Genomic DNA, 15,468 nt, shown 5'->3' on the forward strand with positions numbered 1-15,468 from the left:
TTTTTTTTTTTAACAGTTCTGGGCTGATCTCATCCGTGTTGGTCTCTGCTAGAGGAGTAATCTTCACGGAAACTTTGAACAAAATCCCTTCAGCCTCTTTTGAATTGTGGGGGAGTGCTAAAATACTTTTGTAATTGTTAAAACGATAATCAGTTATTTTGGCAATGCTGTGAGAAAATAGATGATGTTGAAGGGTTAGCAGTAAGATAATCCTTTTCGGGGTCTTGTACTTTGCATGGCTGAAGGAATTAAAATATAACTATATGAGTTCTACCATGGTCTGGGATCTGCTTGAAGTTTTATTAAAAAAAAAAAAAAAAGAAATTAAACTTGTAGGCAACCCTGCTGGATAGTTTTAATGGATTTTACATAAGACAGAAGCCCTACAGTGGCTATTTGGATCACTTTCATGAAGGAGTTGGTAAAAGGAATAACAATTAAACACATTTCTCCTTTAAAAAAATCCAAATCAACAAAATACTCTAAAACCCAAGTCTCAGTCTTACTCCCTTTGTTGCTTAACATTAGACTATAAGGAAATCCATGTGAAAAAAAAAAAAAGATTTTATGTGTGAGGTTGTCAGCAAGACTGTCTAATTTTCTGCACCGATCTGGATAGTCTGTACTGGTATTGAAAGTTAATCAGACCCCTTTGTAAACACTCTGCCCTTGCACTAGCCAATAATGGTCCCAAGGAAGATAAAACCAGTCCCATTCACCCACAGATGATTTCGCTCTTTAGAACTGCAAAACTATAGCGTAGGCAAACAGGAAAAGAATCAGAATGTTTGTACCATAATTGAACTCCACACTTAAAATAACAAAGAAAGCAAAGTCCAAAATGTGATGCTGTTGCAGCATATGTCATAGCAAGAGTCCTCATGGCAGTTCCAGTTTTATTGGTGAAATGCATCATGGCTAATTGTTTGTTGGAAGCACTATTATCTAGAGCTTAAAATGTGCTGGTGATGCCTTTGTGTCAGCATTTTCTGACTTTTAGCAATTTCGTTGTGCTGTTTAAAGTTGGCAATATTTTGTATTTAAGTTCCACTACTATGAGTTTTGCTTGTGTTTTACCAAAGAGCATTATAACACAGACCCTCAGGGGAAATTCCATTCCCCTTATTAAAAAATTGTGGCTATTTTATTTTCCTTATCTCTGCCATCCATTTCCTTTTGTTTCTCAATGCATTGCTGCAAATCACAAAGACATTTCCTTGTCTGCTTTACTTTGGACCCCTTTAATGAAAGCTCCTACATAATCAAAGTCACAGTATTCATTTGATGAAGTGAACTGGTTTTGCTGAAGGGTCACAGTTGGAGATTTAGTATTTCAGAAAAGCAAAAGATCTAAAGGCAGGAGAAATGGACAGTTTTTACAAGATATCAGATAAACATGCAGTAACAGAATGAAATTCAGCTCTTACAAAGCAGAACAGCTCCGTGTGATCTGTCTTAACTACAACCAGGTGATCGGAGCCAGCCTCCCTGCAGAAAAGTGAGCCTTGCTTCCTTTGCCTCATTAGTCTGTTTTCTGTGGCATGATGTCATGGCCAGGAGGTACTTTGTACTCACCGACACGGGGCTACAAGAAGAGCTGTAACATAAGAGACAGGAAAACATGAGAGCAAAAACTTTTCCCTATTCACTTGCTTGTAGATACTACTCAGGCAGCAGCAGATCAGACTTTCTGACCCTGAGAAATCATGGTCATTGCCCTTTTGCTTTCATCAGAAATGAAAAGCCAAATACATGAATTTGAATAGCCAAAGCTTCTCAATAAATATAATGTTCTGTTAAATGTCTGTGTAAATACATATAAATATACATATATATATATATCTTTTTTGACATTGCAATACAAAATATTTTGACATTCTTCAGCTGAAAATCTGTGTATAGATGTGTCCCCTTAAGTCCTTGCTGCTGCTGCTGGGACCATCCATTCAGGTTCTTCACGTCCCCAGCTCCTGTCTGAGGGCCAGGCTCCTTGCCAGGGCACATGTCCCCCTGTGAGCCATGACCAAATGGCTGCCAGAATGCACCAGTGTCCCCTCAGAGGAGCCTTGGAAAAGAGCTTCCAGGAAGGGGCCTCATCTACATTGGTGTAAAGCAGACACAAAGCACACATCCCATTGCAGGCTCATCAAGATGAAAAGTCTTATTCTGAGCAAGCTAGATATGAAATGTTTCACTTTATTTCCCATATAAAATCAATAGAAAAGGACTTTCCAGAACCACTTTTTTGGTTCTAGGATCTAGGCTGTTGTAAGGGGGCACAGCCTAGGGCACCTGGTCTCAAGAGAAGGGAGTTCAGGGAGTAGGAAATAATCAGTGCAGCTGCTGGCATCAGGCTTAGACTTTCTCATGAAGACTGTGGTGTATTTTTAGGCAGAATTAAGCATTCACGGTGGGATTCAGCTCACCTTAAAGTAGATACTTCTTGCCTACTGAACTGAAAAATACACAGAGCTCCCTGAACTCAATTTAGTGTTTGAACACCGACACCTAGACCCATTATAGGTAACAGGAGTTTTTCCATGTGGCCTCCAACTGTATCTCTGGAAGCATGCAGATCTCCAAATCTCCATCTCAGATGTCCATCATGATACATCCCAGTCAGATACCTCCCCAATATCCTAGAGCATCTCCTTTGGCACTAGCTAGTCTTATTTAGACAATTGAATCAAACTCTGTTGGACACATTGATTGGGAGTCTGTCGACTATAAAGAGAGTTGAGATACCTGGTGTTCAGATGCACACTTTAAATTTAATGCCTGCATGAGAGTGGCTTAATCCTATACCGAACCCCAGGATGACTGTATCAGGAAAAATGTCTGTATCATCAGTGATCCCAGCCACTGCAAGAAGAGTGCACGGAAACAGAGGCTTCCTGGGTGACTTGAATCCAACACTGCCATTCTACCTAAAGCAACAAACAGCTTGTAGATTTTGCTTATTTTTTGTCCTACAAACTACATCTGATTCTACTGTTCTTTTCTCACAAATTAACCATACGAGGGTTGTAGTTAAGGTTTGAACCTCACGGAATTCCTGCTGGCTTAATCAGTCCCCTGTTCACCATGCCATGTCCTTCAAAATGCACATACAGGTTTGTGAGAGAGATACATCTAACATGAAATGAATTAAAAGCAGAAGCCAAATTCTCAAAAAATAGGTGGTTCCTTTGAAACATACCTTTATGTCTTCATCATTCTTGCCATAATTTCCAAAGTTTGAACTTCTCAAAATTTGCCATGACTAACTTATATTTACAGTAATCAGCGTATAAGTCACGAAACTGCAATTTTCTCCTCCAAGACAGATGTAAGCAGTGAATGAGCTGCTAACATCTCATTACACGCAACGATGTCATTATGTGGAAAATAACACAACGGGGATGCCCGAAGCAAGATTTTTAGCCACTGAGATCTGAGAACTTGGTCATAAAATACTGACTCAAATTGAAGTAGTCAGGATGAAATTCAGTGCCTTAATACCAGCAACTCATACCCTACTATGTTGCATGGGCTTGTCATTCTCCTTGTTTCTTTAACATAGTTAAATTATGTTGAGGTAATGGGAGTGGCATGTTTGGGAACTTCAGACCTATTTTAATTCAATTGTAACATTGGCAAACCCTTACATTTTTACAGATCCTCCAGTAACAGGCTACAAAACCCCATAGGAGTGTGCTAAACCTTGTAGCACCTGACTGAGATGAAAATATATTCAGAAAGGTACTTAGTGAAAGGTCTTGTTCTTTTCTGGAACGGCTCTAGCTTTGGCACACACTGAGGTTCTCCCTTGATAAACCTATGATACTGGAAATTCTGCTAATCTTAGACATAAATCTGAGCAAAATTAGATACACTACATCAACTGGAGTGTCCTTCTGCTCTGTAGATGAAGAAATGAAAAGTAACAATGTTAGATGTACCCAAGGCTATCTATTGTGTAACAGTGCAAGGACGTGAGCCTAGGTTTCCATGGAAAAGCACTCCAGTTGCGGGAACATCTGTCTTCTCTCTATTATTTTATCTTTGCTCTCCATAGGTTTCATATGAGGCAGAAGATGTGGATGTCTGGGGTGCCTGAGGGGGCAGCTGAGGGGCAGCTTGGGGGAGTAAAATCCACAACCCAATTAAAATCCCGTGGGGTGTAACACAAACCTCTCATCTCCAAGCTGCTCCTTATTCTTAGGCTGTCTTGCTTTCTCCAGGGAGGAAGAGCTACTGTAGTCCTCGGACCGAGGCCAGCACTCGAGTTGTTCCAGCAGCCACTGCCTAAGCAAAATAAAGCACAGCACCAAGGGAACAAGAGCGCCAGGCTTGCTGCAATACAACCCCTGGGGTGAGTACGGCTTGGGACACTGCTCCGTGCTGTGTGGTAGCAGAGGTCTGTGTAGCTGTGGGGAGGGATATCTTCTGCTTTCTGGAGAAGCCTCTCTGAGCATGCACTGGTGCTCCTGAAGGGTGGCTGTTCCCTGTCCCAACAGCGAGGACCGCCACAGCAGCCAGCAGCCCTCCTGGGACCTCCGCCAGTGAGCAGAAGAGGAATATTTACTGCTCCTCATTATGAAGGGTTCAGGCAGGGGATGAGTGGAGAATATATGGCCCCTCTAAGCTTATTCCCACTGCTGTTTGGGCAGAGAGGCAATGGACAGGCTGGGAGCTGCCTTTCCCTCACGGCCTGGCAGGGCTGGGGTTCGGGGGCACATGGCTGGCCTTCAGAAAGGTCCCACCACCTTGCCCAAGGTGTTGGCCTGCAGCCTTGGAGGCCACCACACAGCCCTGGCTCTCCATGGCTTGCTGTCCTCATCCCACCATGGGTGCAAAGGCCCACAAATGGTTAAAATGCAGCCCCATTTTCCACCAGTGCTCCCTGTTTTTGAGGGCAGGCAGGGGACAGGCAGGCCTTCAGCCCCCTCCCCACACACCTCTCCCTCACGCCCACACAAAAATCATTGTTGCTGAGGGAGAAATCACCAAGATCTCTCACCACTGAGGAAAGCGCACGTACAAAAAGAAGCCTAAATTCACAGAGTAATCAGAATTACTTTTCAAAACAGTATCTGGTTACCAGCTAAAACAAACAGCATGGTTGCCGCCCGGGGAACTGCAAGGCGGCGCAGAGGGGCAGATCGCAGAAGATTAAATACTCGGCTGAAAAAAAAGAGAAGGAAAAGGGCTCTTTCTACAAAAGGCTGCCTCAGCTGGAAATTAAAGGGAGCGAAGCGAGAAAAGGAGGATTATCCCCCTCCCTTTCCCCCCGTGTGGCAATTAATCTCGGGGGGAGAAGGGGAAGAAGCGCTGGCCGGGGCTGCGTGAGAGCTGCAGCGCCGTGGGCCGGGGCTGCCGCCATCCCGGCCGGCCTGCACTTTTGAACTGTGCCATTGAGTCAGGCCCTGCGGACCCACAGGGAGATGGAAACAGGATGACTGGACCTTTGAAGTTGCCAGGGTGTAATAGCGCGAGGAGACGAGAGAGCCTGGGCTCACAGTAACCCACTGTCTCTCATCAGCAGCAGCACATTAATTTGCCGTGTGAGGATCATGCGAAAGAAGCGACGGGGCGGCTTGTCAGGGAAAAAGCACCAGGGAGGAGGCCCCAGAGAGGAAGGGGAGGGTGGGAAGGGGAGTTTGGAGAAAATTGCTCAAAATTACAGTATTCAGCTTTTGCTGACAGTATATCAAAGCCCAACTTCTGCCTTTATGATATTTAAATCCCTGCCGCTTCCCCAGAAAAACAGCGTTGGCACAATAGAAACATTATGTGCTGGCGTGGGGAGGGGGGGTGCTGCTGAAACAGGACTGGTTTCGGGTAGGGGTTGTGATGTGGACTTCGAGGGCCTGATGGCTCCACCACAGAGATGAACAAAGTGCCTGTTTGCAGCGACAATGTCCCGAGGAGGCACTTTGAATTTGTCTCATGTTACACAGCTTGAAACACACACTCACCACTGCCCCCAAGGATGTGGCTCAGTTGTTGCACAGGCTAGGAGAGCTGAAGATGCAACAGTAGTAAAATTAAACTGGAAGATAAATCATAACTGACAGTGCAGTAAGAGGATTAAAGACCCTGCCAAGGATTTATGCCTTCTTCCAGTTACAATGCTCTGGTCTCCCTTGTGGGATCTGCAGCCTCCTTACTGGTGGTGCCAAGCACACCTTTAACGTTGCCACCTTCTTTGTTGGCCAGCAGGGAACAGGAGGGGACACCAACCTGTCTCAGGGCAGAGCCTTGGGAGATGATATCAGGGAGTTAGGATGCCAGAAGTACATGAGATGCAGGAACAGGGGAAGACCTGGGAGAGGGCAGGTCTCTTGAAAGGGTGTGCATCCATGGGAGACCTCATCTGACAGCCCCAAGCAGGTTTCACATGCAGCTGTGTATGGAAGAGGCAGTATTGGAGCTCCTTGCTGGCTGTGTAATAGCCAAGTCCCACCAAAACCCCAAGCCAAGCAACTTGTCAGAGATATGCCTACAAATGGCAGAGCCGATGGGCTGAAGGAAAGGCTGCTCCTCCTGGCATGATCTTAATGTCAGGTTAAAGCCACCTGCATGAGGCTCAGTCCAACAGGATGGAACAAGTTAGCAGATATTAGCTGGTCAAAAAAAGTTATGTTCAAAGAAGCATGCAAACATCAATGCAGCTCCACAAGACCCCAGGAGGAAGGCAGACCTCTCCCATCTCTCCAGATGAGTAGAAGAGATACAGTGCTCTCCAAGCTGCCCTCAGGAGAGCAGAATTGAGCCCTGGATGGAGAACAGCTTGCACGGCATCAGCTGCCACCCCCCCAGCAAAGGGTTGAGCCCATGAAACCATCTATTACCTCTAAGGGACCATTTGCTGAGTAGCAATATCAAAGGCCGTTGTGTTCATAAACCCAGCCTGGTTCCTTATTAGAAGAACAACAGATCTGGCATCTGAGCTTTGTGTAGACTGACTTGCTTTTCCACCTTCAGGCTGCTCCGTCCTGCCCCTGCTGTTCCAGGTTGGTGACACCTTTCTTTCCCAGGATGTGGATAGAGGAGTAGGGAATGACGAGAAATTAGGCTGGAAGCCAAAAGCACTGCCCATTCAGAAATGTAAAAGCCTCCTGGAGGAAATTAAAGTTTCTTTCAATAGGAATGCCAGTGGGGTTACACTGGGGTTGCAAATGGTGATCTGAGGAAGCATGAGGAAATATAAAAGTATCCCAGCAAGACCACAGAAGGAGACCTTGCCCTCCCACCAACTTTCATTATCCCCTGTATCTTCGAGGGAGCTGCATTTCCATGAATGTCTTCCTTGGAAGAATAATCTTTTGCTTCTGAATCATCTCTGAAAGCAGAAGACAGCAAAATGAGCTCCATTTTCTGTCACAACAGAGGGTGGGGAGTGCTCTTCAAGGCTACCAAAAAGGAGCAAGGTATTTCCAGGAGTCTTTCATTACAACCCAGCCAATAGCTCATAGCTGGAATATAGGCTAGTGAGGCTAACAACCCAGGGAGGTATCAGCTCGGGGCCTCACACGGGATATCTTTTGGAAAGACTATGGGTTTGTCTGGGGAAGCTCAGTAATGAGACACTACGCCACTTGGAGCAAACCTGGCAGTCTTACTAGAGGAAGGAAGGTTTTCATCCAACAATGTTGCCTTCTCTGTTCAAATCAGGAAAAATCAGAACAAAGATACGGGCAAATCTAATCCTCATGCAGGATGGGCAGAAAAGGGGCCTTTGTTCTGCATGGGTTCAGGGCAGCAGCCCATCTTCGGCAGTGAGACCTCCTGCTTGTACTCCCCCCGTACCCTGTGCTCCTGCAGCACATATGTGGACACCCAAAGAAGAGGGTAGGTACGGACCCAGCAAGCACCAACACAGGCTCTGAGTGCTCCCCTGGCATTCAGTAATTCATAGCATAGGCACCTCTGAGTATGATATGGTGTTTTTATTATTTTTATTTTTAAAATAAAATTTTATTATTATTTTTAGTAGCCATTGCTAGATTTTTCTTCTCTAAATTTGCCTTTTTAACCCCTTGCAGTCTTTCAGCACACAGAGCTTCTCTTGGCAAGGGGACTCTCAGTTTCATTATGCTTTTTGGTTTGTCTGAGAAGATAAGACTGGTGCACAAATGGTAACATGTCCTAAGATGAGAAACATCAAATCTATTTTGCCATCGCTACAAGTTCTGCAGAAGTTAGGATTCACACCTCACAACGGATCCTCTGCCTTCCACACTTGGCTTCCCTATGGCAAGATTTTAAAATTTATTTGGGGTATTTTGTAAACCAAATTACTTCACAGGAAAAGGACAGAAGGTGGAAGAGGTGCTAAATTTTGCACTTGCATGTGGGCATGTACAATGGATTTCTGACAGCCTTTACCTTTGCAGTTTTCCTGCGCCCCAAGGCAGGATAGGGATTGGGCCGCAGTAGGGATTGGGCTGCATATTTATACACCCTAAAGCCAGCTTGAAAAGAGGGTGTGCAGAAAAGGGGGGTAGGAGTGTCAAATGTTTATTCCTCGGTTTCTTTCTGTACAGAGCGAGGAGAGAAGATCTTCCACAAAGCTGTTGTGCAGCTCAGAGTGCATGTAAGTACACACTGCGCTTGTTGGCTGGGAATTGCCCTAGAAGATCTAAGTATTGTTATGTGGTTTCTTCCCTTTCCAGGCATCTTTGTTCCCCAATTTCTGGCCAGGAACAGAACCTGGAGTGCCCAAGCACTGCGGTGAAGCCAGCTGTCATGACATTTCCAACCCAACCAGAAGTGCAGGAAATCTCCCAAGAAAGCTTGTTTTTATAGGCTCCCAGAAGGCTTGCATATGTCAGATATGCTTATCCAGACCAAACCCAGCCTTCCTGAAATTCATTCCTCACTAACATTAATGCTTTTTTCCATGTCAATTTGAGCGGTGTGAGATTTTTGGCAATAAGGGAGTAGTAAAGATTTGTTTACAGCTGTTTTGGAATGGATGCTGGTTTGTTTATTGTAATTGATGCCAAAGAAATATTTCATAACAAGTAATATATTCCAACTTATTCATTTTTTTTTCAGCGATTTTAATTTACTGTAGGTCTTTCATCTCAACAATGTGTTGCTTAGCTGTGTCCAGCCACATAAAGCAAATGGAAGAGAGAAAAAGAGAAGACATTTCATAAGATGCTACCCCATTCTTCAGAATTTCAAAGGTAAAATCTCAGGCTGACGCATACCAGTTCAAAAACAAGGGAGGAGCGTTACATTGTCATATTTCTTTCTTTCTTTTTTTTTTTTTTCATTTATCAAAGTTATATAGTGGTGAATCAATCACCTTTATATGGTGATTCAACCTAAAACCTTCTGTCAATTCTATCACGTCCTTAAATGAGCATTTTTAATCATGTTTCCACTGCAAATATAAACTGCAAGAAACCTGAAGTGAGTTTTCGATGACCATTTACATATAGACAGGTTCAAATATTTTCTCGTTTAAATTCAAGCAAGCAAACTTTGATTATCCAAATGTGAAAAGAAAAAAAAAAAAAAAGGAAAGAAATTTAAAAGGCTTTCAATGCCTGACATTAATTTTCTTTAATAAGTAAATATTAGCCAAGTATTTTTTGTAGGACTGTCTGGTGTAGGAGGTTAAATAAGTATTTAGCCCCCAGGTAAGATTCCTTGTGTAATGAAAAATAAAGCCACATGGTGCCCATTGCTAGGAAAAAAAAGGCACAATTTCTCCTCAAAAATAAGTTTGTTATGCATTCCTGTTTATGTGAAGATTTCTAGCATCAGCAAAGTTTATGTTCTCAGTAAAATATGAATAATTGGAAGATCTGCTGAGAGCTGCAGAACTCATCTCAGAAATGCAACTTTCTAGGCCCCATTGTCATTATCTGATCTAGAATGCAAGATATATCCCGCATCAGAAGATACAATCTACATTTCCCAGTGTGTTAATAACTTGACCCCCTCCAAAGGTCCTGCTGTGTGTATTGAAGCTGCCTATTAATTCCCTTGTGGACTGCTGGTTTTGGCATTTAATCTCCAGGAGGAATTTAAGAAGGTCAAAGCCCCCTTCTTTGAGGAATGCCATACAAGTAATAAAACAAAGTAGGTTTGCCCCCTCAAAGAGCTAGAAGTCTGGGAGCTGTGTTGACAAGAGACCTTTGGACTATTTATACCACTAATAGGAAGGGTGGAAAGCAGAGACATTGTTACTGTAGTTTAATAAGTATGAGAAGATAGTTAATATGCATGGAATTTCACACACACACATACACGTGACATTTGAGTCATATTAAACAGAGTGTAGAGTCCAAAGTCTCTTCTCACTGTAATCCTATTGACTGTTTTGGTCTCTGCATGGTGGCTAGAATTCACACTATGGTTGTTCTCTTGGAGTAAATAAGGTTAGGAAGTAATAAAAACTCAGCAAAGTTCTCATAGATGGATCTGCTCATGGTTGTAGGACATCAGCATGAAATGTCACTAAGCACAAAGACCAAATAGAGAAATCCCTGAAAGCTGTACTTGGCAACGCGAGCACAGTCCTAAATCCCAGCATCAAGCAGACCTTCCCCTGTTTTCAGAGGACTTCCAAGATAGCAGAATTAGAGCCTCTCCACTGCTCAGAGAAAATTAAAATAAAATAAAATAAAATAAAATAAAATAAAATAAAATAAAATAAAATAAAATAAAATAAAATAAAATAAAATAAAATAAACAAAATAAATATAATTTACGTAGTTCCTAATACAGAGGCTCCTTGTTTTGACCCCCACTGGGCACTCTGTGCTGTTATGTCACAACAGCCATGGATTTGTGGCCAAAACTTCCATCAGTCATTTCAAAGCATGCATCTGTTCTGTGACTGTGGGCACAGCTGAGGTTACTCCGTGTGCAGACAGGTTCTTCGTGCTAGTGGAGCACCCACCAACAATTTGCTCCTTGCAGAACAGGGCCTGCGATGGGTTGCCTAAGTTACGTGGTATTACCTCAGGTATCTCATTAGGTTACTGGTCTTCCTAGCTCAGCCTTCGAAGAAAAAAAGAGTAAATATGATGGTGGTGTTTGTTTATTTTTTTTTGTGTACCTGTCTGCCCCTTCAAGCCTGCTGGCCAATTTTGATTAATCTTTGCCAGTAGACGATTCAAGGGAACATGTTCTTGCAAGCTGATTTAAATTGCAGGGGGTACACAGAGCCTAGAAATCTCTCTTCAGAGTAAAATCTGCTACATAACCTCAACTCTTTTCAGCTCCAGGAATTACAAGGAAAGGCAATACTAAAAATGAAATTTCAGTTGGTTCTGCAGCTTGTGAAGCTAATTCTATAAACACTGGAGGCCGGGGAGAGATGTAATGAGCAGTCTGGTGAAAGTCTGCAAACCCTTCTCAAAAAACTTTAATGGCATTTCCCCATTATCCTGGAAAGGAAACACCATTCCAGCCCAATATTCATGGGAAACTGGTTGTCAAGCTGTGAATACCACAAATGCAAATAATTTTCTGTACATACAAAACCCCCGTGCATGGTCAGGAGTGGATGCTGCGGTCTGAGCTGGACCGTGCTCCCAAGGGTCATGGGTGACATCCCCAAACCTGGTGGGATACAGCTTTTTCACCCTGAAATCTCCGAGCAGCAGCGGACACGCCTGGGCTCTGTCTCTGCTCAGTGCCCTTCACAGTCCAGGTGTGGGCAGATAATGGCTTGGACTTCCCTTTTACTGCTGCTTTTATTTTATCTGTGCTGAGATACCATCAGCGGCAAGGCAAGTGTTGGGAGATTTCTTTGACAGTCCTCTCAGACATCTGATTACAAAAGGCCCTCGCTTATCCAACGCCTCTCTTAGCTGATTACTTCAAAGGGACTGACTCTCCCTTCTCTTACTTCTGCTGCCTGAACAGTTTCTTTTCCAGGGCTCCGTTTCTGGCCTTTTTTTTTTCCCCCCACAAAGTGTATCAGTGCCGTTGCCTGCCCAGGGCTGAATCTGAAGAGGAATCTGAGCTTCTGAACTGATAACCCTAAACCTGGGGACAACCTGATGGAATTTGAGGTTTTATGAACCTTTTGAATGATTTTTGTGTGTTCACAGGGTTCAAAAATTAGCTCGAGTTCATGAACCTTTCCCCTCCTCCTCCTGTCATTTGAAACTAGGGTTTTTTTCCAAGAGCAATTCGTTCCATTAAAAGCGTATTTTCCTAACTAAATGGGAGTTCTGTGCTACTGCATGTCCAGACAGGAGATGTTATGAATCATGAGATGGAAGAACAACTTTGGAAGGAAGAGCCCATCACCATGATTAGAAACCATGGATAAAATCCTGGCCCACTGAAGCCAGCAGAGTAATACTACTGACCTCTATGAGAAAAGGCTTTCACTTCCTTTTTTTTTCCATTGGAGTTTTTCTTCACTCCTCCTCATCATGGGATCTGTCTTTGTTTTCCTCCAGCCCACTCAAGGGCTTTTTTTTTTTTCTTTTTTCTTCTTTCTTTTTAACAGCCTTTAGATTTATTTTATCCACAACTGTTTCTTAGACTGCTTCCCTTCTGTACAAATCTGGCTCCTGAAGCATCTGAGTTGAACTTTAAGCCGGCTGAGAACAAGACAAAATAAATTTGCCCCTGGAAACTTCATTCTTTCCACAGTTTTCTGTGGCTTTCACCACCATGCCAGCAGAAAAATAGATGCCTTACATATATTTTTTAAAGGAGCTCGATTTGCAGGGTAAGTTTCTCACAGCCAGAAGAAGCCGGCACAGCTACAAAGTGCAGTGCACAAGGATGACAGGAGGGCAGCATTAAGGATATATATATATATATTTGTACATTTATATTGGGCCAGCTCTGTATGTCAGTGAGAAACAGATCAGCACAAACCATGGGGGAAATTGCCCAGGGCCAGCAGGGGCCCTGAGCTTGGCACTGTGGGCACTGTCCCCAGTGCCTGAAACTCTGCTAATCTCAGATTTCTCCTGTGGATCTAACCAAGTGCAGGATTTCTCTCTTCTCTCTGTCGGCCAAGAGTTGAACCTCTTCTTTATCTTTCGGTAGAGCTGAGAAACCCTGGCCTCAGTGCTTAGCTGCACCACCAAAGCACATGAAGGCACAGTCCATGTCCTTGAGAGTTTAACAGCTCAGTTTCTCTGCTAACAGCTTAATTTACAGCTTGGTATTAACTTTGCCACGTTAGTACTGCCCACATTTAGTGTTTGGGATCTCAGTGACATCTCCTGTGCTGCAGGTCAGCTTCTGTGGCAGCTTACCGTAAAGATGTTTCAGAGAGGACTGATTTTGTAACCAGTACTTTGCTTCCAAAAAGCAATCCGATGTAAATGGCTGCTGCCTGTCATTCCTTGGGTGTGCTAAATCTTTGGAAATCCAACCGCTTTTAGCTGCTAGCCTGGAAAGCTGCTGGGCTGACAGCAAACGAGCCTGCCATGCTCTGTGCGTTCGGCACTAGGAAAGCAATCCCGGCAATTCCCCGATGCAGAGGGCGCCTCCAGCTCCGGGCAGCCCTTGGCATCCCCGTGGAGGTGTGCAGCACAGCCTCCAGGTCCTGCGCACCGCGTGCTACTGTACAGAGGGATGCTCGGAGCGGCGGAGCCCCGCCAGCAGGGCTCCTCGGTGATGGATGTGGTGTGCTCCAAAGCCCCTCTTCGCTTGGGCCTGTTTCAAGTCCCCGGGTTATCAGAGCGCTGCCATTATAAATGTAAACTGCAAATGGAACATCAAACAACAGCCCCGTCCTGCACAGCGTCACTGCCACGGCTCGGCTGGGGAGGAGCTGCCTGATCATTCCCAGCTCCCAAACTGCCAGGGAAGGGCTGGGGAGTGACCAGGATAAAGAGCAGCTTTGAGAGCAGCCTTAAACCCCTTCTTCTGGAGGGCTAAGGTTACATTTTCCTCCTACGCTCAGCTTTGTTATATTAAGTATAATTCTCTTTACTTTTATGAAAACAGGTTAAGAAGAAGAATTGGAGATATTTGGATTAATGTACAAGAACAGGGGGATTAAGAGGCCCTGTCAATTAAGGTGATCCCTTTAAGGCTCTGCCCTTTCACCCTTGGAGCTTGGCTTTAATTCCTGCTCAGACTGATGTGACTAAACTCCTTCTAATCTGACAGCTGATACAGGTCAAAAGTTAAATGTGTCCAGGCAGAAGACAGCCTTCTCATGGTCCCCGTCCCCCGGGCTGTGGAGCGGGAGTCACGCTGACCCAGCAGCCCCAGGCACCCCACAACAGTGCCGTAACAGCTGAAACACAAGGGGGCTCGGCCGTGACAGGCTTTTCCAGCACCTTCTGGTGCTGGCTCCTCGTGGGGATTCTTGCAAATCTGACCCTTCGTGGCTTCATCCTCACCACCCTATTTGATGCTCCGATCCCATCAGAGTACTGCAGGCACATAAAGCCTTGCTCCTCCCCACCCCAGGGTTTGTCCTGGCACCTGGGGAGGTATTTCAGCATTTTCTGTGTGCAGAGTGTCCAGTGCCATCTGTGAGCAGTGACCCTGACCCTGCTGCATGTGTTTGTGGACGGAGGGGGACCAGGCGTGCGCCACGTGAGCAGGCTGGGGGTCATCCCACCAAGCCCTGCAGTCAGAGGTGTGGCAGCCGCTTCTCCTGTGCAGTCAGAGCAGCTGAGGAGATGGCTCTGGGGATCATTCTCCCACCTTGTTTCCACACCCCTGCTGGCAGGAGGTATGTCTGCCAGTGTGAGCCTTGTGCTAACAGCTGGCGAGGCTGATGGGACTGCCTCAGTCCCCTTCGCTAGCTGCTGGGCATCCCGAGGCTGGTGAGCGGGATCCGCTTCTCACCACTGAGGCTTGCAAAGCTTTCCAAACCAAACCAGAACATGATGTTACTTAAAAGTGAATGTTGTATCCAAACGAGGGCACTGAAGATGGTTTAGGAGTTGTGAGATCTTCCAGCTTTTATAGCAAACTTCTATCCAAATCCAAATCCATATCTTGGAGGTACTGAGGTTGGTGCTGCCTGGTCAGGGCTGAATGGACCACGTAAAATGAATGAACTTCTCAGCAGTGTTAACAAAAGCAACCTGAAAGCTGTGCTTTTCCCTGCAGACGATGCCACTGGGCTGGGCTCGGGCCCTTGCTGGGATCAGTTTTCTCTGTATCATCTTGCACCTGCTCTGGTTCAGAAGAAGACTTTGAAGCCCAGAAAGACTGAGCAAGCAGCTCTCTTAGACCACACGACAGATACCATTCAGAGTATTTATGCTGAGAAAGCAGAACAGCCTTGCCCCATCTCAGATAATTAGAAGGTATGTCTGGATCAAAGCCATGTTAAGGCTTCTTTCTGTTTCTTCTGGCTGGGCACAGGAGCAGTGGGGACGAGGAGAGCAGGGAGGACACAAATAAGGGGGAATGGAGCCCAGCACCACAGGGTGACAGCCCAAACCCCTCCTCCTCCTGCCCCACATCCCCATGAGGTCCTCTCCCATTGATCTGCTCCCTACTTTTCTACCTGTGACTTCT

At 45.0% G+C, this 15,468-nt stretch overlaps 1 long non-coding RNA gene across 2 annotated transcripts; it reads left to right on the forward strand.

The window, feature by feature from the left end:
* The first annotated feature begins 4,063 nt into the window (after positions 1-4,063).
* On the forward strand, positions 4,064-15,462 carry LOC310893651. 2 transcript variants are annotated; one of them, XR_014579179.1, is made up of 4 exons: positions 4,064-4,354; positions 8,532-8,581; positions 9,046-9,179; positions 15,055-15,462. It is a non-coding gene; the product is annotated as an uncharacterized lncRNA (long non-coding RNA). The 2 variants fall into 2 exon arrangements; XR_014579180.1 differs by lacking the exon at positions 15,055-15,462 and adding an exon at positions 10,442-12,498.
* Positions 15,463-15,468: the final 6 nt, after the last annotated feature.

This window comes from Anser anser (genome assembly GCF_964211835.1).
Source record: "Anser anser genome assembly, chromosome: 2".
Taxonomy (NCBI): domain Eukaryota; kingdom Metazoa; phylum Chordata; class Aves; order Anseriformes; family Anatidae; genus Anser; species Anser anser.